The sequence below is a fragment of the Lathyrus oleraceus genome, chromosome 4 (assembly GCF_024323335.1).
Source record: "Lathyrus oleraceus cultivar Zhongwan6 chromosome 4, CAAS_Psat_ZW6_1.0, whole genome shotgun sequence".
In the NCBI taxonomy this organism is placed as follows: Eukaryota; Viridiplantae; Streptophyta; class Magnoliopsida; order Fabales; family Fabaceae; genus Lathyrus; species Lathyrus oleraceus.
In genome coordinates, this window is record NC_066582.1 from 183,972,944 (window position 1) to 184,000,603 (window position 27,660).

The window sequence follows — 27,660 nt, forward strand, 5'->3', positions numbered from 1 at the left end:
GCATTTGTCATCAAATTTGAAAGTGACATCATTCTTCAACAAGTTTGACAGCGGAAGAGCTATCTTGCTGAAATCCTTGATGAAACGCCTGTAAAAACCTGCATGACCAAGAAAAGAACGAATCTCGCGAACGCAAGAAGGGTAAGGCAGTGTAGAAATCACATCTATTTTAGCAGGGTCATCATAAATTCCTTTTTCTGAAATTATGTGACCCAATACAATTCCCTGATCAACCATAAAATGGCATTTTTCATAATTTAAAACGAGATCAGTTTCGATGCATCTTTCTAAAATCAAGCTTAAACTGCTCAAGCATGCATCAAAAGAGGAACCATAGACAGTGAAATCGTCCATAAAGACTTCCATGCAATTTTCAATGAAATCAGAAAAAATGCTAATCATGCATCGCTGGAAAGTGCCAGGAGCTTACAAAGACCAAAAGGCACCCTCCTGTAAGCAAAAGTACCGAAGGGACAAGTAAAAGTGGTCTTCTTTTGATCTTCCGGTGCAATATAAATATGAAAGTAACCTGAAAAACCATCAAGAAAACAATAATGTGATTTACCAGCGAGCCGTTCAAGCATTTGGTTAATGAACGGTAAAGGAAAGTGATCCTTTCTCGTAGCCTGGTTCAATCTCCTATAATCAATACAAACTCTCCAGTTGTTCTGAACTCTAGTGGGAACAAGTTTATTCTTTTCATTTTTTACCATTGTGAGTCCTGATTTCTTAGGTACAACCTGCATTAGGCTTACCCATTTACTGTCAGAGATAGGATAAATGACACCTGCTTGCAAGAGTTTGGTTACCTCCTTCTTCACAACATCAAGAATCAAAGGATTAAGCCTCCGTTGGGGTTGCCTTACTATTTTTGCTCCGTCCTCAAGTAATATCCTGTGCATGCACATCGACGGACTAATACCTGGGAGGTCGGCTAATGTCCACCCGATTGCCTTCTTGTGCTTCTTTAAAACCTGTAAAAGCTTGTCTTCCTGATCGAAATCAAGGTTAGAAGAAATAATAACAGGGAGTTTTTCATTACTCTCCAAATAAGCGTATTTCAGGTTTTCAGGGAGCTGTTTCAGCTCTAAAGACGGGGGTTGCTCGATGGATGGAATGCTTGGGGAAGCTGGGATGTCAAGAGAATCAACTGCAAAAACAACTTCATCGGCAACAACTTCACCTGTAGCAAATGTATCAGGTTGCAAGGCAACATCAATCTCAGCACACACAACACAAAGGTTAGTGTCAGTACAATCAACACATGAGTAAATATCATCGAAACCAGATAAAGATGGAAAATCAAGTGAAAATAAATCAGAACAAGTGTCCTCAACCAGCTCAGATATCAATTCCATATGAAAAATGGAATGCTCTTCCAAGGGGTGTTTCATGGCATCGAAAATGTTAAATTTTGCGACAATGTCACCAAATTCCATGGACATGGTTCCATCGTCACCATCAATTTTTGTCTTCGCCGTTTTCATGAACGGTCTGCCTAAAATGACGGGAGATCTGCTTGTCTTAGTCTCTCCTTCCATGTCCAGAATGTAAAAATATGCAGGAAAAATTAAATCGTTAACTTGGACAAGGACATCTTCCACTACGCGAGTCGGGCGTGCATTGCTCTTGTTCGCCAGTTGGACGATCAAACCTATATGCTGCAAAGGACCAAGATTAAGGTTATTATAAATAGAAGTAGGCATAACATTAATGCCCTCTCCCAAATCAAGCATGCAATTCTCGAGTTTACTATCCCCAATGGTACAAGGGACAATAAAAGTTCCCGGATCCTTCTGCTTTTGTGGCAAGAGCTGAGTGATGGCTGAAACATTTTTCTCGCCTGTAACTTTTTCAGATGAAGGCTTGGACTGAATAAAAGCAGAAATATTTCTTCCCAAGTTAACTCTCTCACTTCCTTTAATCCTCCTCTTATTTGTACACAAATCCTTCAGAAACTTTGCATACTTAGGAACCTGTTTAATTACATCAAGAAGCGGAATATTTACCGCAACTTTTCTAAAAATATCCAGTATCTCTCTTTCCTTGTCTCCCTCCTCAATTCTTTTATTTTTCAGAACTCTATGTGGGAAAGGGACTGGTGGTACATACTCCTTTTCTTTAATTTTTTCAGATGAAACAGGTTCAGATGGAGTAGGTTCAGGTTCAGATGTTACCTCAATAATGTTTTTATTTTTTCAGGGGCTGTTTCTGTAACCTTTCTAGATCTCAACAAAATCGCACTCACATTAGCATTAGAATCCTTTGGATTGACAACTGTTTGGGCTGGAAGCTGGTTCGACCCTTGGGCTTGCATGTTATTTATTTGAGTAGCAAGTTGTCCCATTTGCGTGTTCAAGGTCTGAATGCTAGAATTGGTCCTTTGTTGGAATTGGAGATTGTTGGCGGCCATTTGTTTGACAAGATCTTCTAAGGATGGTCCGGAAGGTGCAGGGGCAGCCACTTGAGGTGGGTTCTGTTATGGGTTTCCATATCGAAGGTTGGGATGGTTCCTCCAATTGGGATGGTATTTGTTGGTGGACAGGTCAGGAGTATTATTGTACCTGTTTTGATTGTAAAGGTTGGCTGCATAAGCTTGAGGCAACTCAGTAATGGACTCGTCTCTCAGAATAGGACAAGTATCGATCGGGTGCTCATGAGAAGTACAAATACCACACACTGTTGCTGTTTGAGGTTTTGCTACTACCAGCTGTTTGACTAAAGTAGTGAGCTCGTCAATTCTGGTCTCTAAAGCTTTGTCGGAAGAAACCTGAATTTGATTCACGCATTTGCTTTGCACAGAATTGTCTCTAGTAGTGAACTGTTGGGAATTAAGGGACATATTTTCGATAAGGGCTTTGGTAGCAACTGGTGTCTTATCAACAAGTGCTCCACCACTAGCAGCATCAAGAATGTTCTTATCCATCGGTATCAAACCTTCATAAAAGTACTGGATGAGTAGTTGCTCGGTGATCTGGTGCCGAGGGTAGCTGGATACCAAGTGTTTGAATCTCTCCCTATACTCGGTCAATGACTCATTACTCTGTCTAATACCACAAATCTCCTTTCTTATCGAGGCAACTCTAGAGGCAGGAAAATATCTCTCTAAGAACACTTTTTTTAGGGCATTCCAGCTTGCAATTGAATTTGGCTCGAGATAATATATCCAATCTTTTGCTGCACCCTGCAATGAAAAAGGAAAAGCTCTAAGTTTGATGTGATCTTCAGTGATCCCTTCAGGCTTCAATGGTGTAGAACACACCACCTGGAATTCTTTCAAATGTTTGTGCGGATCCTCACCTGCAAGACCACTAAACTTGGGCAACAAGTGTATTAAACCCGATTTTAATTCAAAAGGAACAACAACAATATCATATTCAATACACAAGCCATTATAATTCACATCAGGTGCAACCAATTGCCTTAAGGTTATATTGTCAGCCATTTTAAAAACAAGTTCAGAATCAGAGGCAAACAAGTTACGCAAATAGTCGGACTCAGAATCAGACTCAATTGTGGGTGATGAACTAGCCTGGACTGCTCTACGTTGTGTGTGCAAAGTTCTCTCTACTTCAGGATCAAAAGCAACAAGTTCAGAACAGCGAGACCTAGTAGCCAGGACTAACGCACAGCAATGCAGTAACAATATTCCAAATGCCGACAATGTCCCTAAAAGTCAAAAACAAACACAAAGAAGGGAATTGATCAAAATAAATTCAGAAAAATAAAGTGACACCGAATTTAATCTAATGACTTAAAAATATAATTTTGAGAATTTTTTTGATTTTTTTCGACTCTATGAAAACAGTAAAAAATTCATAAAAAATAGAAAAAAGAGGAATTTGGGAACAAATTTTCAATCGGACGCAATTTTCCCAAATATCGATTTTTTTTCACTTTTTGGACTCTAAAACGCGAGTTGGGAAGAACCGTGAGGAAACTAGGACCTAGGCGCGTAGACACTAAACCTATGACTCTAAAAATGATTAATATAATCAAGAATCCTCAGCAACGGCGCCAATTTGATTCGCTGTCGCACGCGGGTCAAAACGAGTGTTTTTCAAAAACGTAGTACGACGATAATTTTAACTCGGATATCGTTCTCAAAAGGATTCTTGATTATTATTATCCAAAGGTAAATCGAATTAGGGGGGGGGGTGTTTGGTTTGGTGTTCGATTAAGAAAAAGTGATTATTAAAATCAATTCTTGAAATAAGCTGTTATGAAATAAGTGATTATGAAATAATTCAATCTACCGATTCAATTCCTACTATCATCGATTAATATAATTTTAATACCCTAAGCGGACTGTCTATTCCTATTTGGATACAAACTCAATGACAAGCGCAGTGAAGTTTGTGAGATGTATGATCCTATTGTCCGAATTAAGCAAACGGGATAAGTTTTCATGGATTAAGCCAACATGATTGATCAGACACAAAAAAGAATTAAGAAAACGTGACGTGCCTATTTTAGGATTATACAATCAACCAAATTGAATCAATATATTTCATGCAATCTAATTAAGCATACAAGAACACAAAATATCATTGAAAGGATTTAAACTAAAATTAACATTATAATAATCTCAAGTTTCCGAACCTGAATTACGAAAGATCGAATCAGAGGGATTAGTTCTCCATGGAATTCGTACAAGCTTTCAAATTTTCGTGAATAGTGATACCATGTACTCTGTTCGGCTGCTTAGGTTGTAGGAAAAGTAAAATAAACCTAATTTGGTCAAAACATAACCCAGACCCAAACTAAATAACCCAACACAAAATATAAATCTAGTGCTGAAGGCTTCAACGGATTTTTCAACCATGCTACAGTCTGAATTAGCTTCTGACTTCTTCATGAAAGTCGTAGCTCTTTTTCTTAGCTTTCCAACGACTGATAGCACGCCTCGATCCGATACACCTAGCTCCAGCTATGAATTTATTCATGCAGATTGCTAATGCTGAAAATAAACTGCAAAAAACAAATAAGTGTACAAATAAGATAAATTATAAACACACATTAAAAGGGAAAAATAACCAAACTAAAACATGGAAATGCATAAGTATAAATATAGAAGAATATGCATCAAAATGCACTGATCACTGATGTGTACTTTTCGCAAGTATACGAACGCGTCAGAGTAATATAAAAGATTGTCGAATCCACAGAGACCAAGTGTCAATCTATCGTTATCTATTGTTACAGTGTTTATCTAAGGTAATTAAAATAGGGGCTTTTAGAGTGCACAATGAAAAATAAAGTATTAAAATAAATTCGATTTATAAAGACAGGTTCGAATGTAATTCACATAATCAATTAATAATCCAAGTACTTGCTAATAGAATTACTTATGGGCAGTGTTTCCTACTTTGAAAAGAACCAATTTAACGGGAATTGTCGCTTTCGCGTATTCAGAACCGAGTTGTACTCCCTAATCAAACCCTCTTATTGTCACTTTTAAAAAGGTGCGCATTGCGTTAGAGTAGTAAACCTATTTTTAAGAAATATAGTATCTTGTCTAAGTTGAAAAGTATTTTGACCTGAATTTCTTAACCAAAAGAGGTTCTCACGAACCAGACTCTAAACATATAAACGCGTCCGAAAATAGTTTTAAAATCACTTTTCTTTTTAAGTTAAAAACTCCTAATGAACTAAACAAAGCGCTTTCGCTATATTTGAAATAGTTAAAAACAACTAAGTTTAAAAAGACGTTGGACGACTTTCGATCTTACCCAACAGAAATTAAGTGCGGGAAAACTTAAGTTGAAAGTCAAAATAGCCCTTAAGTGTTTCTACGAATAATTGTACGGATTATCGGTTCAATTACGATCCTTACATTCTAACCTTTATAGGTTTATCTAGACATGGTAAAGTAAAGGTGCATTTCAATTTAAATAAAAGTAGTGTGAGTGCGGAAAGTAAATAAAAGTAGTGCGAGTGTGAGAAATAAATAAAGGTAGTGCGAGTGCGAGAAATAAAATAAAGTAGTGCGAGTGCGAGAAATAAATAAAGTAGTGCGAGTGCGAGAAATAAAATAAAGTAGTGCGAGTGCGAGAAATAAATAAAGTAGTGTGAGTGCGAGAAATAAAATAAAGTCGTACGAGTGCGAGAAATAAACGAAAGTAAAGACAGTGCGAGAAATAAATAAAGTAAAGTGCGAGTGCGGGAAAGTAAAGTAGACAAAGGTAAAGCAATAAAACCTGCTCCAATCGGAGGGTCGAATAAAGTGCGAAACAGAAATGAAAATGGCGGCAGGATTAACTTCCTTCCAAAGTGCTCCAAACTCGATTACAGACTCGATTACACAGTTGTGGCAACACTCCGATGTGAAGCGATTACCACTTTTACAATATTGAATATATGCCTAGTTGTAACTAAGTTTGATCTAAGTTTGGATGATGAAACAAATGAAATCAAGTCTCTGTTTATAAGCAAGAAAAATAATGGAAATGACAAGGATGCCCCTAAGTTTGAATTTGGGAGGGAAACTTCTTTGTTCTTGTGGCGCCCGCCACCACACCACGACGCCCACCATAAGAGTAAATTATGGCGCCCAAGTGGAGATAGTGGGAGATGTGGCAGTTGAGGAGAAGTTGGACTATGACACGTCATGGCTGGACCCATGGCGCCAGCCACAGTGGGAGCCACAAGTGCAAAATGCTGATTTTTAGACTTTTTAGCTCATTTTCACTCCTTTTCTCGATCGGGGCTCCGATTAGACTGAAAAACTAAAAACAAAGAGAAACATAGTAATAACATAAGAAAATAATAATAAAACAACTAAAATGCATGCGAAATCAGAGTCGAAAATACGGTGAATTTCAGTGTCATCAAATTCTCCCACACTTAAACCCTTGCTTGTCCTCAAGCAAAATACTTAAAAGCTCAAAGAAGAAAAACCGGTGTCAACGAGTGATTCAGGTTAGAAAGGCTTCTAAGTTCAAGTCAGGATGCAGTGATAGGTACTAACTGAATGAACTAAGGGTATCGTGATGAGACTTATCCGCAGAAACGGACATAAACTCCATTCCTATATTAACCAACCTATATTATCCCACAATACCCAGGCCTACCTCTTCATCTCTTTTTGGGTCCTTTTCATTCAGATGCAATCACATTAAGCCCGTTGTCCGTACATGCTTCATAGTAGAGTGACCTGTTAGTGATTCTGATCCCAAACATGGGGTCTCTGGCACATAAATCTGTGTAAACCCTTTTATTTGACCCAGATGCAGTTGTGGGGGATCAGATCATAATTCGCCCTACCGAGTTCAGCGCCAGATACCTCTGAACTAACTAACAGCGGGTGAGTTTTTCTTTTTATTTTTCTTTTGCAACAAATTTTTACAACTTTTTGATTTAAATGACTTTGTGAGGGTCACCTATACCGGAGTTGCCTTTATTTTATTTTATTTATTTCACTGGATCATTCACTTATGTTCATCGGTCCCCTACGTAGAGGATGCTTAGGCCGGAGCTGACTGGTGGAATAAACTACTGAGGACTATACTGAAATGATAATTAAGGCCATTGTATATGGGGTTTCGGGAGTGATTCCTATATTCATGAAGTCTATGGTGCTAAAACGATACCGATGTTTCAAAAAGTTCTCCCAAGTCACCACATCCTAAGTCAAACCTGTCTTAAAGCCCAAAAACTTTCAGAATAACACCGTTTTCTTTTGCAAATTTTTTTGGTAGGGCTTAAGAAATGGGGAGATTAGGATGTACTAAAGATACACTATACTGGTGACTCGTCAGACACATGCATTTTCTAAAACACTCTAACTAAAAGCAAAATAAAATAAAGTAAACAACTAAAAAGCAATAAAAATAAACAATCTAACTAAAAACAGCAAAGAAAAATAGAAAGCGATAAAATCTCCTCCCACACTTAAATCAAACATTGTCCCCAATGTTTCGAAATAAGATAAGGGGACAGTAACCTGTCACACTACTGCTGACCACTGGTCCGGAGTAAGGATCATAAGCAAACGAGCTGAGGAACTCCAAAGTCAGGTTCCTGTAGGTTTTGTTCATGTCATCAGCGAATTTATCCCATTGGAGTTGGTGGCACAGGAATCTGATGCTTGGCTCAATGCCTAGGGCGTCCATGCAATCCTGGTCCGGATAACGTGTAGGTTCCATAGGGAGCTGGTAGAGAGCTATGTAACGCTCCCTCTGGGCGTCATCTCTGAAAGCTACGTGCATGTCATCAAAGTTCTGCATCCTGTAAGAGTTAGGAAAAAAGGATCCTGAAAACACAAACATTGCAAATGATATTTAGTCCTGACGAAAATATGATTAAAAATAAAATAAAGTAAATAAATGCAAAAAAGTAAAACAAGATAAGAAAACCGTGGGTTGCCTCCCAAGCAGCGCTTGTTTAACGTCATTAGCTTGAAGATCGGAATTTATACACCTGTCGTAGGAATTGGTGGATCTATCAAAGTGTGGCTGGAGTAGTTTGTTTGAATGTCTCCTTCTTCATAGAGCTTCAATCTTTTCCCATTCACAATGAATGAACTACATGTTTCGTTCTTGATTTCTACAGCTCCGGATCTCAGAATCTTAGATACTTTGAAAGGGCCAGTCCATCTTGAACGCAGCTTCCCAGGGAAAAGTCGTAACCTAGAATTGAACAGGAGAACAGGGTCGCCTATATTGAAATATTTTGTCACAATTCTTTTGTCATGCCAAGCTTTGGTTCTCTCTTCGTATATTATGGCATTCTCGTAGGCAGATTGCCTGAGTTCTTCTAGTTTGTGGATGTCAAGGATACGTTTTTCGCCAGTGGTCAGGTAATCCAAATTCAAAGTTTTAATGGCCCAATAGGCCTTATGCTCTAATTCAAAAGGTAAATGACAGGATTTTCCATAGACTAGTTGGTGGGGAGTTGTTCATATAGGGGTTTTGAAAGCGGTTCTATAGGCTCATAATGCTTCTTGGAACTTCTGAGACCAGTCTTTTCTAGATATTGAAACCGTTTTTTCTAGAATTTGTTTTATCTCCCTATTGGATACTTCTACTTGGCCACTAGTCTGTGGGTGGTATGGTGTTGCTACTCTATGCCTAACTCCATATTTGCTTAAAAGTTTATCAAATATTCTCGATATGAAGTGCGATCCTCCATCGCTTATGACTAAATGGGGTGTTCCAAGTCTGGGGAATATATAGTTTTTAAATAACTTGATCACCACTCTAGTGTCGTTTGTGGGTGCAGCTATAACTTCAATCCACTTAGACACGTAGTCCACAACTACTAAGATATACTTGTTTCCTAAGGATGGTGGGAAAGGTCCCATGAAATCTAAACCCCAAATGTCGAAGAGTTCTACTTCTTGAATGTTTCTTAGAGGCATTTCGTCACGTCTTGAAATATTTCCCATGCGTTGGCATCTATCACATTTGACAATGAAAACATGGACATCGCGCCACATGGTAGGCCATAATAGGCCAACTTGAAGAATCTTGGCGTATGTCTTAGAGGTGCTCGCATGTCCACCATAAGGTGCAGAGTGACAATGCTCAATTATACTTTTTACCTCCTCTTCTGGAACGCAACAGTGAAAGATGCCATCTTTACCCCTTTTGAAAAGGAGCGGTTCGTCCCAATAAAAGTTTCTTACATCGTTGAAGAACTTCTTCTTCCGGTGGTAGTCAAGATCAGGGGGTATGATATCAGCAGCTAGGTAATTAACAAAGTCTGCATACCATGGCACGTTACTTACAGCTAAGGATTTTTGGAAGTGCTCATGAGGGCCTAGGCTATCGTCTTCAATGGCTTCTAGTTTAGCTATCAGTCTATCATAGGCAAAATCATCATTTATGGGTATGAAGTCTGGTTTCAGGTGTTCTAGCCTAGAAAGGTGATCAGCTACTACATTTTCAGTGCCTTTTTTTATATCTGATATCTAGATCAAACTCTTGTAGTAACAGAATCCATCGGAGTAACCTGGGCTTGGCATCTTTTTTACTTAATAGGTAACGAGTGGCAGCATGATCGGTGTAAACTATAATTTTGGCTCCTACTAGATAAGATCTAAATTTGTCTATAGCAAAGACTACAGCTAGTAGTTCCTTTTCAGTTGTTATCTAATTAAGTTCGGCGGCGTCTAGGGTTCTACTGGCATAATATATCACATGTAATTTTTTTATCTTTCCTTTGTCCTAGAACGACTCTAACGACATAATCACTAGCGTCGCACATTATCTCAAAAGGTTCTGACCAACCAGGGGGTTGCATAATGGGTGCTGAAATCAACGCTTGTTTTAAAAGATTAATGATCGCTCGACTTTATGAGTCGAATTTGGGGTACAAACTGCAAGTGCACAATTCTATCGCGTAGTTTTAAAAGATATCGATCCCACAGGGACTTATGAATCGACATACCGTTATCTAAGGTTACTTCGTAAAGCTAAGGCAGGTAATACTTTGATTTTTGGGGAAAAAACTAGAACTAAAATAAGATCTAAAATTAATATCTAATAAGCGGATATCGGTATGTAATTCGTCGTAATTAGGGAATCAATTCTTTATTGGTTTCTTGGTTTTAAAGTAAATCTTTTCAGTTGACACTATTGGTTAAAAGTTTTATCTCAAACTCTCGCTCTGTTGAATAAACTATGATTTTATATTAACGTAGCTGTCACTTATAGTTAAGTCAAAAACCACTTTTTGAAGACAATAGAATCCGTAGAAACTCTTTTTAAGAAAACACCAATCGTTTAAACACCCTTATCTCAAACTCTCGCTCTGTTGACTTAGGTTATATAATTAAATTCAAATGCTTAACTCTCGTCCTCACATTCAATCTTTAAAAATACTTTTTGAAAAAGGTTAGAATTTAATTAACTCTAAAAATTGCTCTCGCCCTGATCTAGAATTAATGTCCAATTTACACTGTCCAGTCAAAACCTCAAACTCTCGCTCTATTGATTTTAACTTCTTTATGTCTTTTACTTTCGTACAAAAACTTTGTTATTAAACCTGTAAATTGAGACCGTAAAAAGAGTGATTTTAATTTTAAACTTAATTAAACCAACTTAGTTTTGATTCCTTCATTCCGCTTATTTTACATACCGATATCTAAATAAATTAGCCAGACATGCTAAACAGACTTAAATAAACATCATGCATAAACAGATTCATCGCAGTCAAGCAGTATAAATTAATAGTAAAAACAAGCATATATAAATTCAACAAATAAATATAGAACCTGAATAATTAAATAGCAGTCTTGAACACTCCACCACAGACCGGTTGGATTTGTTCTTGAGTTCTTCAATCAGGCAGAAAAATAAAGCGAAGGAATAAAAAAAACTAGATTCTAACGTAAGGTTAGATCCGGTAAAAGGTACACAATAGTTTCCGGTGTAGAAACTATTGTGTGAAAAATTAATTAAGTGCTATAAAAGAAAATAGAATTGAAAAAGAAACAATCTAAAAATTATAAAAGAAGCACTATAAGGAATATGCTTAAACTGCTGGAAAAAGAAAAAATGCAAAAAAAACGAAAACTGGAAACTGTCTGGAAGCGTGGAACCGAGGAAGGGTTTGCAAAGCTGGTATTTATATTGGCACTTTCCGTAACGGTCTTCAGAAGTAGTCCGCGTCAAAGGGTCTTCACGTAACGAAGGTATAGGCGTGGAAATAGGATTCAGCGTGCAAATAGGACTCAACGTCTCTGAAGGCAAAAATGTAGGGGAATGGTGTGACGTCCGTCACACCATGTGTGACGCTCGTCACGCAAGTGTATATAGCATGACGCTCGTCACAACCTCTGTGACGCTCGTCACAGGCACAACGCCCGTGCCTTCTTTGGGCTGGGCTTGGCTTTTGCTATTTGTTTCCAAAAACTTCTTTTTGCACCTCCTTTTCTTCCTTTTTTTACTTTTGCTTCAAATAGACTACCTGAGATAAATAGAAAGGAAATACCGCGTAATATCTGATAAAATGAAATAAATTAAAGTAAATAATAATATAATATAATTGAATTAAGTCCTAAAATGTGATATAATTTCATGTTATCAAACTCCCCCATACTTAGATCTTTGCTTGTCCTTAAGCAAAATACAGTATAGAACTTAAAGATTTTAGCCAGATGAAATTTCAAAACACACATCAATTCGTACTAGGTTGCATGTAAACCTTGTTTAGAAGTAACTTGAGTTTAATCTTGACATCAACAACCACCATCACAACCTCAGATAACCTCACCTTATGCAAACCAGTTCAAGCAATGCCATTACAGCTATCCTAGTTCCTTTACTCTTATTTCACCCGTTTTCATTCTAGCGAAATCACATTAAGCCCTTTATCTTTTCGCGCACATAGTGGAGTAACCGGTTAGTGATTCTGATCCCCTTTTAGCTAGAAGTTCTGGTACATAAGTCGGATAACTTCGTTATTCAGTCCATTGCAAATTGCGGGGGATCGGACCGTAGTCCGCCCTACCAAGTTCAGTACCAGATACCTACTGAACCAACTCATAATGGATCTTTATGCTTTTGTATGATCTGCAACCTTTAGATTAAATGATCTAGTAAGGATCACCTAACTTAATTAGTGCATTTCCTGATATATATATTTTTTTATGTTACTTTGGGAATCATTCACTTATATTCATCGGCTCTCCACGTAGTTTGCTATTAAGATGGTGCTGACTTCTCGTATAAACTACTCGGGGTTACTATAAAACTAAAAGTTCAAGGGATTTGTATAATAGGTACTTATCCTGATCTAACATGTTGAGATTCTTAGAGCGTTGTTATGGTAATAATTTTTGTCTTGATTTCACTCAAGTTTTATAAAATAAGCGACCTTTATACTTATTGGGTGTGTTAAATTTTTGTTATGGCTCAAGAAAATTGAGGGGAATAGATAATAAGAATTTTTCACACTAGGGACTTGACTTAAAATAAATATATATTATAGTAAATTTTTTTTTCATAATAAGAAAGGGAAATAACAATGAAAGAGAAAATAACAATGAAAAGAAAAATACATACTTGAAAAGGAAAATGGAGGATAGAAAGAACATGGTGTTCCACCCCCCCCCCCCCCCCCATACTTGAATAAAACATTGTCCTCAATGTTTGAAGGAAAAGAAATGAAATACAAAAAAAACAAGGAAAAAGAAAAGTTAAGGTTGCCTTCCGCCTCTTGTTCTTGGGCCTGGTGATCGCTGACGTAAGTCTAAGTTGTCGAACCGGCTAAACAACTCAGTGAACCGCTGATCGGTTATGGTATTCCTCTCTTCCTGCTGTTGTTGCATTTGGCGCATCATTTGCATCATTTCGAGATTCTGTGCTTGCATACCATCAATAGCATCCATGATGTCGTCGTTGGTTGCAGGCCTTCTTCGTCGACGACGTCGGGAGGATGGGCCAGCTGCAGTATCGAAAGGGTTGAGCGGGACTGATTGTTGTTCAGGAGCGTTATCACCTTGCTCCATTTCTTCGAACTCGTCTGCAGACGGGTTTGTATGCGAAGGCTCGGTAGCTTCGGGAGCATTCAGATCATAGAGGTGGCGGTTGGGATTGGTGACATCTGTTAGGGAAATGTTGGGGAGAACAACGCTTGGGACGGCCTGGTTATTCACCATAAGGTAATATTTTCCGCCTACTCGGTTCTTTATTAGGCGGCTGGACCGACAGTAGCCTATATCCATAAATAGGGGAGGTAAAGACTCTAAAGTTTGGAGTCGGTCCCCTAGGTTTAAGCCAAGTGCTATCGTGGTTATTAATCCACCTATTACAAAAGGTTGACGGCCTCTAGCATATAAGGTGCGGATATGATGAAATAGGAAGGAGGCGGCATTTACCTTAGCTTGCGGTTCGAAGACGCATTCGAGGAAGAATAGTTCCTTTGCGTTGACCTTGCTGTTGTTCGGTCGTCCAAAAACTGTGTTTTGTAGGATGCGGATAAAGTACCGGATAGTCGGGTTATGTATATGGGAAACAAGGAGCTCTTCCCAGTTGTTGGCATCTACACCGGATATTTTCCTAAAGAGGTCGAAAGCAGCAACTGTGCTCTAGTTTAGGTTTGGAGGGATTCTGGGGTAGACTTGACCTTCTGTGGGGAATTGTAGCATGGTACTCAATTGGTTTTGGGTTAAGGAGTACTCGGTGTTGAACATACGGAAGGTTGCGGTACCGGTTAAGAATTCGTCCTCACCGGCTGGAGTGCTGTACGCGTATGAACTTAAGAATTCTAAGGTTAGGGATGGGTAGGTGGGTTGATTATGCGTACATAGAAAGGTTAGATCGGCAAGGCGGAGCATCCACTCGATACCTTGAAGTAATCCTAATTGTTGTAAACAAGTTGAATCAGGATACCTGGTAGAGACGACGCCTCGCTGTTGAAAGCGCTCGAATTGCTCCCTTTGATAGTTTTCATCTTCGGATCGGAAGATGATATTTCCGAAATTCTGATTTCCCGCCATACTGATGAATGAATTTAAAGGAGTAATAAAGGAAAGAAATGTATTTGATATTAGAGAGTGGTTTGTGGTGAATGGAGGAGGGTTTTGATGGGTATTTATAGGAAAAGAATTTGGAAGTTGGAAAGGAGGTGGTTGGAAAGTGAATAAATGTGGGTTAATGGGAATAAATGGGGAAGGTAAAAAGTGAAAGGGTGTAACGTTCGTCTCCAACGGTACTGTAACGTTCACCTAGTCAGAAGGGTGTTACGCTCGTCACAGGGTCGTGACGGGCGTAACAGGTACTTGGCGTGCCGTCCGTCATAGATTGTGTGACGCTCGTCACACAGGCTTTTTGGCATGGCTTCAGCTAGCGTTCCTCAGAATAACTTGGTAATTTTTTTTTATATAATTTTTTTATTATTTAATTGTTTTGCTTCAGATTATTTTATTTTGCTATTTAATTTTCCTGCATGTCATTCTACTTTGCATAATGATGCATAAATATATTGTTCTTTAATAATTCATGTAGGCAACAACAATAGAGAGCATAATAGATATTACATAATAAAATGAATAAATAGCTTCAATAAAATAATCATAATGTAACAATGGAGAAAAAACAAAAATGCGAAAGAGCAACAAATACGAACATAATTGGAAATAACATTAAATAAATAATCTAACTTAAGACTAAAATAACTAAGAAAAATAAATTCTATCCATCTGCACGATCTCTGGCCGGAGGAGCAAAGGAGTTAACACGATATAGTAACTCGTGAAACTGGTTTGTCATACTGTTCGTGTTATAATCAGTTCCGGGCATATGATGTCTAAGGTCGGGTATTGCCGATTCTTCGGTCTGAGCAGGTTGAGGAGGAGGATCAATATCATAATAGCCAGATGGTGTCTGAGGATCTGATTCAGCATAAGGAATCTGGTCATCATAAATCTCATAGTCATCACAAATCTCGTAGTCCTGGATGGATTCAGTGGATCTAACAGGAGAGGGGGTTTCGTTCAGATTGTAGAGCCAGTTACTGCGGTTGTGAACACTAGTCCTAGGATCGGGCATGGTGAATAGGCAAAGAACTTGGTTATCAATAATAAGCTCAAACTCATCAGACCCTAGGTTTGCTATAAACAAAGTGTTGAAGAGGAAGGGTATACTCATAGTAGTGATGCCACAAAAAGGGCTTAAGTCAAGCATAGGCTGACGTAATCCAATAACATTTCCTATCATAGTTATCAAACCGCCTATTCGAATTGGTGCTCGCTCATCTTGGATAAGGTGGTCCAAATTTGCTAACATAAAAGTGGCACCGTTTACTGGACGATACTGGAAAGCACAACATATGATGAAGAGTTCATCACGTGAAACTGTGGTACTGCTTGGCTTCTTCCCAAATAAGGTGTGGGTCAGGATCTTATGGAAATAACGGAAGGCCGGGTTATGTATGTTTCCAGAGAGAAACTCATGTTCCTCGGGATCGTCATTTCCAGTCAAGTTACCCCAAAAGTGTTCAAGTTCTCTATATTCGAAAAGTTCCTCTTGGCTCACTGTGAATGTGTCAAAGGATGTAGGGAAGCCCAAAAGGTTGGTAAAATCTTGAATATTAAATTGGTACTCCATGTTAAACATTCTGAACTGGATAAAACCTCTGCTTATTCCTTTTCCATGGCTGGGTAGGTAGATCAGAGAACTAAGGAATTCTAGAGTCAGTCTCCGGTAAGTGACAAATTGTCTACGGATAGGAGCGGTTTCCCACCCTATCTGATTCAGCAAATACAGGACACTTTGTCTTAGTCCAAGGGCAGTCATTGCCCAGTCATCAGCATACAGGCTAGGTAGCATCTCTCTCGTGGCTAGTTCCTCAAACTTTTGTTTCTGAGCTGTTCCTCTGAATTTAATACCCATACGATCAATTTGTCCCATCAGGTTAGTGTTAGCTAGAGAAAAGAAAAACAAGAGTTTTAGTCAGGATTTGGCCAAATGCCGAAAGAAGAGAAAAGTTTTTAATAAATTAAAATAAATTAAGAATGAATACTAAACAAAAATTAAGAGAATAATTAAGGAAGAAATAGAAAAATAATAATAGAATAATAAAATATTTGTGGGTTGTCTCCCACTAAGCGCTTTGTTTAATGTCGCAAGCTCGACATAAAAAAAACAATCAATTGTAATCTATAATTTCTGGAGGCATTTCGTCTAAGTGCAAGACTTGCGAATCTTCATTGTTTTCTGCATAGTGATAATGTTTTAGACGTTGCCCGTTTACGGTAAATGGTTCCATAGATTTGCCTTTAATTTCTACTGCTCCACTGGGAAAAACATTGGTGATTTGAAAAGGACCTGACCATCTAGATCGTAGTTTTCCCGGAAATAACATTAGTCTGGAGTTAAATAAAAGGACTGTATCGCCTTGTTTGAAGATTTTCCTTGATATGCGCTTGTCATGCCATTGTTTTGTTCTTTCTTTGTAGATTCTGGCATTTTCGTAAGCGTCTCTTCTGAGTTCCTCTAATTCGCTTATATCAAGGATTCTCTTTTCACCGGCGGCTTTATAGTTTAAATTTAGATTTTTAATAACCCAATAGGCTTTATGTTCTAATTCTACCGGTAGGTGACAGGATTTTCCATAAATTAGCTTAAATGGGGTTGTCCCTATGGGCGTTTTGTAGGCAGTTCGGTAAGCCCATAAAGCTTCTGGTAATTTCAATGACCAGTCTTTCCTTGAAGTGGCGACTGTTTTCTCTAGTATCTGTTTGATTTCTCCGTTAGATACTTCCACTTGCCCACTGGTTTGAGGGTGGTAAGGTGTCGCTACTCTATGTCTTACGCCATACTTAAGCAGTAGTTTTTCGAGTACTTTGGATATGAAATGCGATCCACCATCACTGACTACTATTTTTGGGACACCAAACCTTGGAAATATTATATTCTTAAAGAGTCTAGTTACTACTCGTGTGTCGTTAGTTGGGGAAGCTATAGCTTCAATCCATTTTGATACGTAGTCAACTGCCACGAGTATGTATTTGTTACCGAAAGAGGATGGAAAAGGTCCCATGAAGTCTATTCCCCACACGTCGAAAATCTCTATTTCCAAAACGCCCTTTTGTGGCATCTCGTCACGTCTAGATATGTTTCCTGTGCGTTGACATCTGTCACATTTCTTAATAGCTGCATGTACATCTTTCCATTTACTTGGCCAATAAAAACCGGCTTGTAGGATTTTAGAGTAGGTCTTGGATGTACTTGCGTGTCCACCATAAGGAGCGGAGTGACAGTGTTGGATTATATTTTCTACCTCTTCTTCGGGTATACACCGACGGAAAATACCATCGGGGCCTCTTTTAAAAAGCAAGGGGTCATCCCAGTAATAATGTTTTATGTCATAGAAGAATCGTTTCTTCTGTTGGTAGGATAAGGTAGGTGGACTATTCCGGCAGCTAAATAATTGACGAGGTCAGCGTACCACGGTGTAACAGATATAACTAAAGTGGTTTCTACCTGTTTATCAACTTTATTTTCTTCTAAGGTAGCTATAAGCTTATCGTACGAGAAATCATCGTTAATTGATGTTCTTTCCAGTTCAAGGTTCTCAAGTCTAGAGAGGTGATCTGCTACTACGTTTTCAGTTCCTTTCTTGTCTTTGATTTCCAAATCGAACTCTTGTAGCAACAGGATCCACCTTAGGAGTCTAGGTTTAACATCCTTTTTAGTTAAGAGGTATTTGATAGCAGCGTGGTCAGTGTAGATGATTATTTTGGCTCCGACCAAGTAAGAACGAAATTTATCTAGCGCAAACACTACTGCTAGAAGTTCCTTTTCGGTTGTGGCGTAATTCATTTGTGCTTCATCTAGAGTTCTACTTGCGTAATATATAACATGAAGCTTTTTATCCTTTCGTTGTCCTAAAACAGCACCTACAGCGTAATCACTGGCATCACACATTATTTCGAATGGTTCATTCCAATCTGGTGTCTGCATTATGGGTGCGGAGATCAGTGCTTGTTTTAGCGTTTGAAATGCTTCTAAACATTTATTGTCGAATATGAATTCAGCATCTTTCATCAATAATCCGGTCAACGGTTTAGTTATTTTAGAGAAGTCTTTAATGAATCGTCGGTAAAAACCGGCATGTCCTAAGAAGCTTCGTACTTCTCTCACAGTTTTCGGAGGTTGAAGGTTTTCGATTACCTCTATTTTGGCCTTGTCTACTTCAATTCCTCTATTTGAGATGATGTGTCCTAAAACAATTCCTTCTTGTACCATGAAGTGGCATTTTTCCCAATTAAGTACTAGGTTTACTTTTACACATCGCTCTAGAACTTTCTCTAGGTTTTCAAGACATTCTTCAAAGCTTTGTCCACATACGGAAAAGTCATCCATAAATACTTCCATGATGTTTTCTAGAAAATCTGTGAATATTGCCATCATGCATCTTTGGAAAGTTGCAGGAGCATTACATAAGCCAAACGACATTCGTCTATAAGCGAAGGTACCAAAAGGGCACGTGAACGTTGTCTTTTCTTGGTCATCAGGATGAATTGGTATTTGAAAGAAACCTGAGTAACCGTCTAGATAGCAGAAATGTGAATGTTTTGCTAATGGTTCTAACATCTGGTCAATGAATGGTAAAGGGAAATGATCTTTTCGGGTTGCTTTGTTTAGTTTCCTATAGTCAATGCACATTCTCCAACCCGATTCGATTCGTTTGGTTATAGTTTCTCCTTTTTCATTTTCAATGACTGTTATACCTCCTTTCTTTGGTACTACGTGTACAGGACTAACCCATTTGCTATCAGATATAGGATATATGATACCTGCCTCTAATAACTTGGTTATTTCCTTCTTCACTACCTCACTCAGGATCGGGTTTAGTCTCCTCTGGTGTTCCCTAGAAGTTTTACAGTCTTCTTCTAGCATGATGTGGTGCATACAAATAGAAGGACTTATTCCTTTAAGATCGGTGATGTTGTAACCTAGTGCGGTTGGATATTTTCTTAAGATATGCAGGAGTTTTTCTGTTTCGAGTCTTCCTAGGTCAGCATTAACTATCACTGGTCGTTCAAGCTCTAAGTCTAGGAATTCATATCTTAGGTTCTTGGGAAGTGTTTTCAGGTCTAAGGTTGGTTTCTTAAGGCATTGCGTAGGGTCCGGTGTTATTGCTAAACATTGGTTAAGTTTGTCTTCTACAAGATAGTCAGATGATTTGTCTTTTTCTAACTCCGTTTCTTTTATGCATTCATCGATGATATCCATGAAGTAACATGTATCTTCTATTGCAGGTGCTTTCAAAAATTGGGAAAGAATGAACTCAATTTTCTCTTCTCCTACTTCGAAAGTGAGTCGTCCTCGTTTTACGTCTATGGTTGCACCGACAGTTGCTAAGAACGGTCTTCCCAGTATAATGGGTGTAACTTCATCTTCTCTAATATCCATAATTATAAAATCAGTTGGAATGTAGAATTGACCTATGCGCACTGGAACGTTTTCAAGAATTCCTACAGGATATTTGACGGAACGATCTGCTAGTTGCACAGACATTTTAGTTGGTCTTAATTCTCCCATTTCAAGTCTCTTGCATATGGATAAAGGCATAACACTAATACCGGCTCCTAAATCGCATAAGGCTTTGTCAATGACAAATTTTCCTATGTGACAGGGTATAGAGAAACTACCTGGGTCTTTAAGTTTAGGAGGCATATTCTGTATTATAGCGCTACATTCAGCGGTGAGTGTAACGGTTTCGCTATCTTCAAGTTTCCTTTTATTAGAAAGAATTTCTTTTAAGAACTTAGCATATGAGGGCATCTGCGTAATAGCTTCTGTAAACGGAATTGTGACGTTTAATTGTTTTAGAAGGTCGACAAATTTTTTGAATTGGCCCGCATCTTTGGTTTTAATAAGCCTTTGAGGGTAAGGGATAGGTGGTTTATAAGGTGGTGGAGGTACGTAAGGTTCCTTCTTTTCTACGGTTTCCTTATTCCTTTCTTCCTTTTCCTTAGGTTCACTTTCCTCCTTAGTTGACCTTTTAGAGTTTTGGTTTTCTATCCTTGGGTCAGACGGTCCTTCCACTTCCGTTCCACTTCTCAGTATAATTGCATGAGCGTGGCTTCTTGGGTTAGGTTGGGGTTGGCCAGAAAATGTACCAGTTGGGGCAGCAGTAGGCGCTTGTTGTTGAGCTACTTGTAATATTTGTGTTTCCAGCATTTTGTTATGAGTAGCTAGGGCATCTACTTTACTTGCTAGTTGTTTAATTTGTTCGCCAGTGTGTACATTCTGGTTTAAGAAATCTTTATTGGTTTGCTGTTGAGAAGCTATAAAGTTTTCCATCATGATTTCCAAATTGGATTTCCTAGGGGCGTTATTGTTAGATGTAGATGGGATCGGCTTCTGATATCCCGGAGGTATAGCTGGGGCTTGATTTGGAGATTGACCAGGTGCGTATAGAGCATTATTACTCTTATATGAAAAATTGGGATGATTCTTCCAATTTGAGTTATAGGTGTGTGAGTAGGGGCTTCCTTGAGCATAGTTTACTTGCTCCGCTTGGATTCTTGTTAGGAGTTGACAATCTGCAGGAGTGTGACCTTGGATTCCACAGACTTCACAATTCTGAGTTATGGCAACTACGGTGGCTGGAGGTGATACATTTAAACTTTCAATTTTCTGGACCAGAGCATCCACTTTTGCATTAACATGATCAAGGTTACTTATCTCGTACATGCCAGTTTTCGTTTGAGGTTTTTCCACCATTGTTCGTTCGGTTCCCCACTGATAGTGGTTTTGAGCCATGCTTTCGATAAGTTGGTAAGCGTCAGCATAAGGTTTGTTCATTAGTGCACCACCTGCGGCGGCATCTATTGTTAACCTCGTGTTGTACAGGAGACCATTATAGAATGTATGAATTACTAACCAGTCTTCTAAACCATGGTGTGGACAAAGTCTCATCATGTCTTTGTATCTTTCCCATGCTTCGAAAAGAGACTCGTTATCTCTCTGTTTAAATCCATTTATTTGGGCTCTTAACATAGCTGTTTTGCTTGGCGGAAAATATCGAGCAAGAAAGACTTTCTTCAACTCGTTCCATGTGGTCACTGAGTTGGAAGGAAGAGATTGAAGCCATCTTCTAGCGCTATCTCTTAGTGAGAAAGGAAAAAGACGAAGTCGAATTGCCTCTGAAGTGACACCATTAGCTTTAACAGTATTAGCGTATTGGACAAATACGGATAAATGAAGGTTAGGATCCTCAGTAGGATTTCCAGAGAATTGGTTCTGTTGCACTACCTGCAACAGTGAAGGTTTGAGTTCAAAGTTGTTTGCTTCGATTGCGGGTGGAGCAATACTTGAATGCGGTTCATCTTGCGATGGAGCGGCGTAATCTCTAAGAGCACGAGCTGGTTCTGCCATCTCGGGTATCGAAGGGAAAATATTTTTGAAATCAGGAAGTTCTACAGGAGGGAGATTGTTTGCAGCACGATATTCCCGAATTCGTCGTAAGACTCGGAGATATAGTTCGATATCGTTGATTTGTAAGTAGAACGGCTCGCCTTGTGAGCGAGTGCGTGGCATACAAATTAACGAAAGTAAGAAAAGAGAAAGAAAAGCCTTAGTCTCTACAGCGTAACAGAAGAGTTACGATATCGACTAAATAAAAGTCCCCGGCAACAGCGCCAAAAACTTGATCGCTCGACTTTATGAGTCGAATTTGGGGTACAAACTGCAAGTGCACAGTTCTATCGCGTAGTTTTAAAAGATATCGATCCCACAGGGACTTATGAATCGATATACCGTTATCTAAGGTTACTTCATAAAGCTAAGGCAGGTAATACTTTGATTTTTGGGGGAAAAAACTAGAACTAAAATAAGATCTAAAATTAATATCTAATAAGCGGATATCGGTATGTAATTCGTCGTAATTAGGGAATCAATTCTTTATTGGTTTCTTGGTTTTAAAGTAAATCTTTTCAGTTGACACTATTGGTTAAAAGTTTTATCTCAAACTCTCGCTCTGTTGAATAAACTATGATTTTATATTAACGTAGCTGTCACTTATAGTTAAGTCAAAAACCACTTTTTGAAGACAATAGAATCCGTAGAAACTCTTTTTAAGAAACCACCAATCGTTTAAACACCCTTATCTCAAACTCCCGCTCTGTTGACTTAGGTTATATAATTAAATTCAAATGCTTAACTCTCGTCCTCACATTCAATCTTTAAAAATACTTTTTGAAAAAGGTTAGAATTTAATTAACTCTAAAAATTGCTCTCGCCCTGATCTAGAATTAATGTCCAATTTACACTGTCCAGTCAAAACCTCAAACTCTCGCTCTATTGATTTTAACTTCTTTATGTCTTTTACTTTCGTACAAAAACTTTGTTATTAAACCTGTAAATTGAGACCGTAAAAAGAGTGATTTTAATTTTAAACTTAATTAAACCAACTTAGTTTTGATTCCTTCATTCCGCTTATTTTACATACCGATATCTAAATAAATTAGCCAGACATGCTAAACAGACTTAAATAAACATCATGCATAAACAGATTCATCGCAGGAAAGCAGTATAAATTAATAGTAAAAACAAGCATATATAAATTCAACAAATAAATATAGAACCTGAATAATTAAATAGCAGTCTTGAACACTCCACCACAGACCGGTTGGATTTGTTCTTGAGTTCTTCAATCAGGCAGAAAAATAAAGCGAAGGAATAAAAAAAACTAGATTCTAACGTAAGGTTAGATCCGGTAAAAGGTACACAATAGTTTCCGGTGTAGAAACTATTGTGTGAAAAATTAATTAAGTGCTATAAAAGAAAATAGAATTGAAAAAGAAACAATCTAAAAATTATAAAAGAAGCACTATAAGGAATATGCTTAAACTGCTGGAAAAAGAAAAAATGCAAAAAAAATGAAAACTGGAAACTGTCTGGAAGCGTGGAACCGAGGAAGGGTTTGCAAAGCTGGTATTTATATTGGCACTTTCCGTAACGGTCTTCAGAAGTAGTCCGCGTCAAAGGGTCTTCACGTAACGAAGGTATAGGCGTGGAAATAGGATTCAGCGTGCAAATAGGACTCAATGTCTCTGAAGGCAAAAATGTAGGGGAATGGTGTGACGTCCGTCACACCATGTGTGACGTCCGTCACACCATGTGTGACGCTCGTCACACAAGTGTATACAGCATGACGCTCGTCACAACCTCTGTGACGCTCGTCACAGGCACAACGCCTGTGCCTTCTTTGGGCTGGGCTTGGCTTTTTCTATTTGTTTCCAAAAACTTCTTTTTGCACCTCCTTTTCTTCCTTTTTTTACTTTTGCTTCAAATAGACTAGCTGAGATAAATAGAAAGGAAATACCGCGTAATATCTGATAAAATGAAATAAATTAAAGTAAATAATAATATAATTTAATTGAATTAAGTCCTAAAATGTGATATAATTTCATGTTATCAATTAAATGTTTCATTACATTTTTCATCGAAAATGAATTCAACATCTTTTATTAAAAGGCCAGTTAAAGGTTTAGTTATTTTGGAGAAGTCCTTGATAAAACGCCGGTAGAATCCAGCATGTCCAAGGAAACTTCGGAATTCTCTGATAGTTTTGGGTGGTTTTAGATTCTCTATGACTTCTATATTAGCTCTATCTACCTCAATACCTTTTTCGGAAACTATATGTCTTAAAACAATCCCTTCGGTGACCACGAAATGACACTTTTCCCAGTTTAGCACAAGGTTCACCTCCACGCATCTCTCAAGGATTTTCTCAAGGTTAGCAAGACAATTGTGGAAATCTAATCCGCAAACCGAGAAATCATCCATAAATACTTCCATGATACCATCTAGGTAATCTACAAAGATTGACATCATGCAGCATTGGAAAGTAGCTAGGGCATTACAGAGGCCAAATGGCATTCGTCTTTAGGCAAAAGTCCCATAAGGGCATGTAAAGGTTGTTTTCTCTTGATCTTCAAGGTGGATAGGTATTTGGAAGAATCCAGAGTATCCATCTAGATAGCAGAAGTAAAAGTATCTGGCTAGACGTTCCAACATCTGGTCTATAAATGGTAAAGGGAAATGATTCTTCCTGGTTGCTTTATTTAACTTTCTGTAGTCTATGCACATCATCCATCCTCCTTCTATTCATTTTGCTACATGTTCTCCTTTATCGTTTTGCACGACTGTGATGCCTCCCTTTTTAGGTACTACATGCACAGGGCTCACCCACTTACTATCCGAGATATGATAGATTATACCTGCCTCAAGTAACTTAAGAACTTCTTTTTTAACAACATCACTCATTATAGGGTTTATTCTTCTCTGATGTTCTCTAGAGGGCTTTGAATCTTCTTCGAGCGAAATCTGATGCATGCATACGGATGGGCTTATACCTTTCAGATCAAAGATATTATATCCTAAGGCTGAGGGATATCTTCGTAAAACATCTAAGAGTTGGTCTGTTTCTTCTTGGCTCAAGGTAGCACTGACTATAACTGGACGGTTCATCTCTTCATCGAGGAACTCATATCTCAGGTTCTTAGGCAGTTCCTTAAGTTCTAAGGTTGGTTTCTTAGGGCATGGCATAGGATCTAGGGTAAGGGATAAACATTCGTAAAGGTTATCATCGATGTAGGGCTTCCTAAAGTTATCATCTTCCAGTATGAGAGTTGATGGCAACTTAATCGTTTTTATGATTTCTTCTTGTTCTATTTCCCTAACGCATTCATCAATGATATCTATGGCATAACATGTGTCTCCCATCACAGGTGCCATAAGAAATTTTGAAAGTATAAATTCTATTTTCTTGTCACCTACCTCAAAGGTCAACTTTCCTCTCTTGACATCTATTATGGCTCCTGCAGTCGATAAGAACAGTCTACCTAGAAGGATTGGTATATCATTGTCCTCTTTGATGTCCACGACAACAAAGTCAGTAGGGATAAATAACTGACCTATCCTAACAGGTGTAATACCCCAAAATTTACCCTTCATTTTTTTGGAAGCATGGGATTATGTTTCACACTTCATTAGCATCATACTAGGTCATACTCATTCCATACTACATTAGTGACTTGGGAATCAGGTTTTGATTGATCACTCCTTAACAGAAGGAGCCCACACAAAGCAAGATTGATAATTGGACCTCATTTTCTAAATATGCAAGTCTCAAGGGGTCTCAAGGGGGTCCAAGTATCTTATTATGGTCCCCAGTTCATTAGTGAAGGATTCAGAGCTATCAGAGCGCTCATCTGGATTTAATCAGGAAATTAGGGTTTCATGGCTACCTGCAACAGGCAATGTTTGGTCGGAAGTAGAGGAGCTCATCCATGTCATGTTTGGAGAGGCATCTTAGCCTAGAAAGACTCACAATTATCTCAGAAAGATCCATTGGCAAGCAGTGCAATCAGTTCCCGATCAATTTTGCCCTAAAATTAGGGTTTGGTATAAAATTAGTTTATTTCTGATTCTTTGGGTGAAACTCTTTTCCATGGCCCTCCATGTGTCCACAAGGGTCTACATATAAAAAATTAGCTCTTTATTTGAACCAGAGGTGCTTCAATTGATCATTGGAATCGGGAATCAGACAGTTTGGGAAAATTCAACTGTGGGGCCAGAAAAGTCAACTCCTGACATTTTGAGAGTGGAATCTCAAAATTCATGCCTAGGGGAGCCTACATGTGAAATTTGATCAAGGTTGGATCATGGATTCATCATTTAATCAGGAATTGGAAAAGTTACTTAATTTGGAAATGGTTGACTTTCCATTTAGGGCAAGTTTTTATGATTTTTGCACTCACTTTAAGCCCATTTTCCATCAAGAGAAAAGCTCCATTTGAAAATGTCTCCCACATGAAAGTTGTTCCTCTTGTTCCAAGCTTTCTAGAGATATAAAGGTTGCTCCATTTGGATCAAAATTGAGAAAGTTATGCTAAGTCAAAGTGGGACATATTTTTAGGACACTTAGAAAAATTTCTAAGTCAAAAATATTCAAAGTTTGTCAAGACTTCTTGGCCAGTTTACTTGCACTTCAAGGCATCAATGGAAAATGTTTTCTTCACAACAATTGTACCTTGCCATGTTCTCTTTCACATCCTTTTGGAATAATCTCATTTGGATCCATGGTTTGAGAGATACATTCACCTAAAGTGGGCACCATGACATGACTTTCTAGGCAGATTTTAGGCCAAACTGGCCCAGCCAGTTCTGCATGATGAAACCTGAACTTGAGGCCCATTTTCACCTTCTTCCATTGATCATTTCAACTTGTGCTCAACATGAAATTTGCTAAGCTTCATGATATCTTGCTACTGTTTGCATTATTTCTCCAATTGGTGACTTGGGCATCAAGTTACACGGCCATAAAGTCACCATCTTGGACTGTTTTCTTACTTGCCAAGCCATACATAAAATCAGCACACGTTTTTTCCTAATGTGGCCATGCTTTGGATATTTCATTCACTTAAGTTGGCCCAAAATAACACAAACCTAATACACCTCAGTTTGCTTCACTTGGTTTATGGACAAATCATTATGTCAAAGCCCATTTAAACACTTGGATCCACCCTATTTAAGAAGATGAAAACCCTAACCCTAGAGGCATTGGTGAATTTTCGTGGCAAGCAAGGCAAGGTAAGCATCTAACTCTATCTCCCATGGCCATGAATTGATTCCTATGCTTATTATCATTAATGTTCACCATGCTATTCTCATCTATGCTCATCATTATTATCAATACTGTTATGTTCATGTTTGTTCCATCATCATTACCATGCCAATCATGCTTGTGTTCTTGTTATTGGTGTTGCTGAATTTTTTCGCCCTAGTCGTGTCCATGTTGTCCTCTTGTGGTCAACTTTTCTCCATGATTAAGCCATTATTTTTACTAAAACAAATCACCATGATAATCTACACATTTCGTACTTGGATTTTGGTTTTTATTTCATCTCATTTGGTGCATTATAGTGGTAGTATTATTGGGTGGAAGTTGGAGAAAATCCACTGATTTTCGTGGCTGCATGAAAATGCATGGTGCTAGGGTTTGTTTTGTGGATAAGATGGACACGTGTTACTTCATGGGCCATTAGATCTAAGGCGCGGGTTTTAATCTCAGTTGTCCATCCCTATTTTGTCATCTAGTCACTTAAATTGCCTTGCCCTATTGATAAATGTTGACATGTTTTATTTAATTAAAATGTTATTTCAAGTGTCACATGCTGACTTAAGCTGATTT

General features: G+C 38.3%; 1 non-coding gene across 1 annotated transcript; it reads left to right on the plus strand.

Annotated features, from left to right (window-relative positions):
* Window positions 1–21,354: 21,354 nt before the first annotated feature.
* Window positions 21,355–21,461, plus strand: LOC127077404 (small nucleolar RNA R71). Its single transcript, XR_007787218.1, has one exon. It is a non-coding gene; the product is annotated as a small nucleolar RNA R71 (small nucleolar RNA).
* The last annotated feature ends 6,199 nt before the right edge of the window (window positions 21,462–27,660 follow it).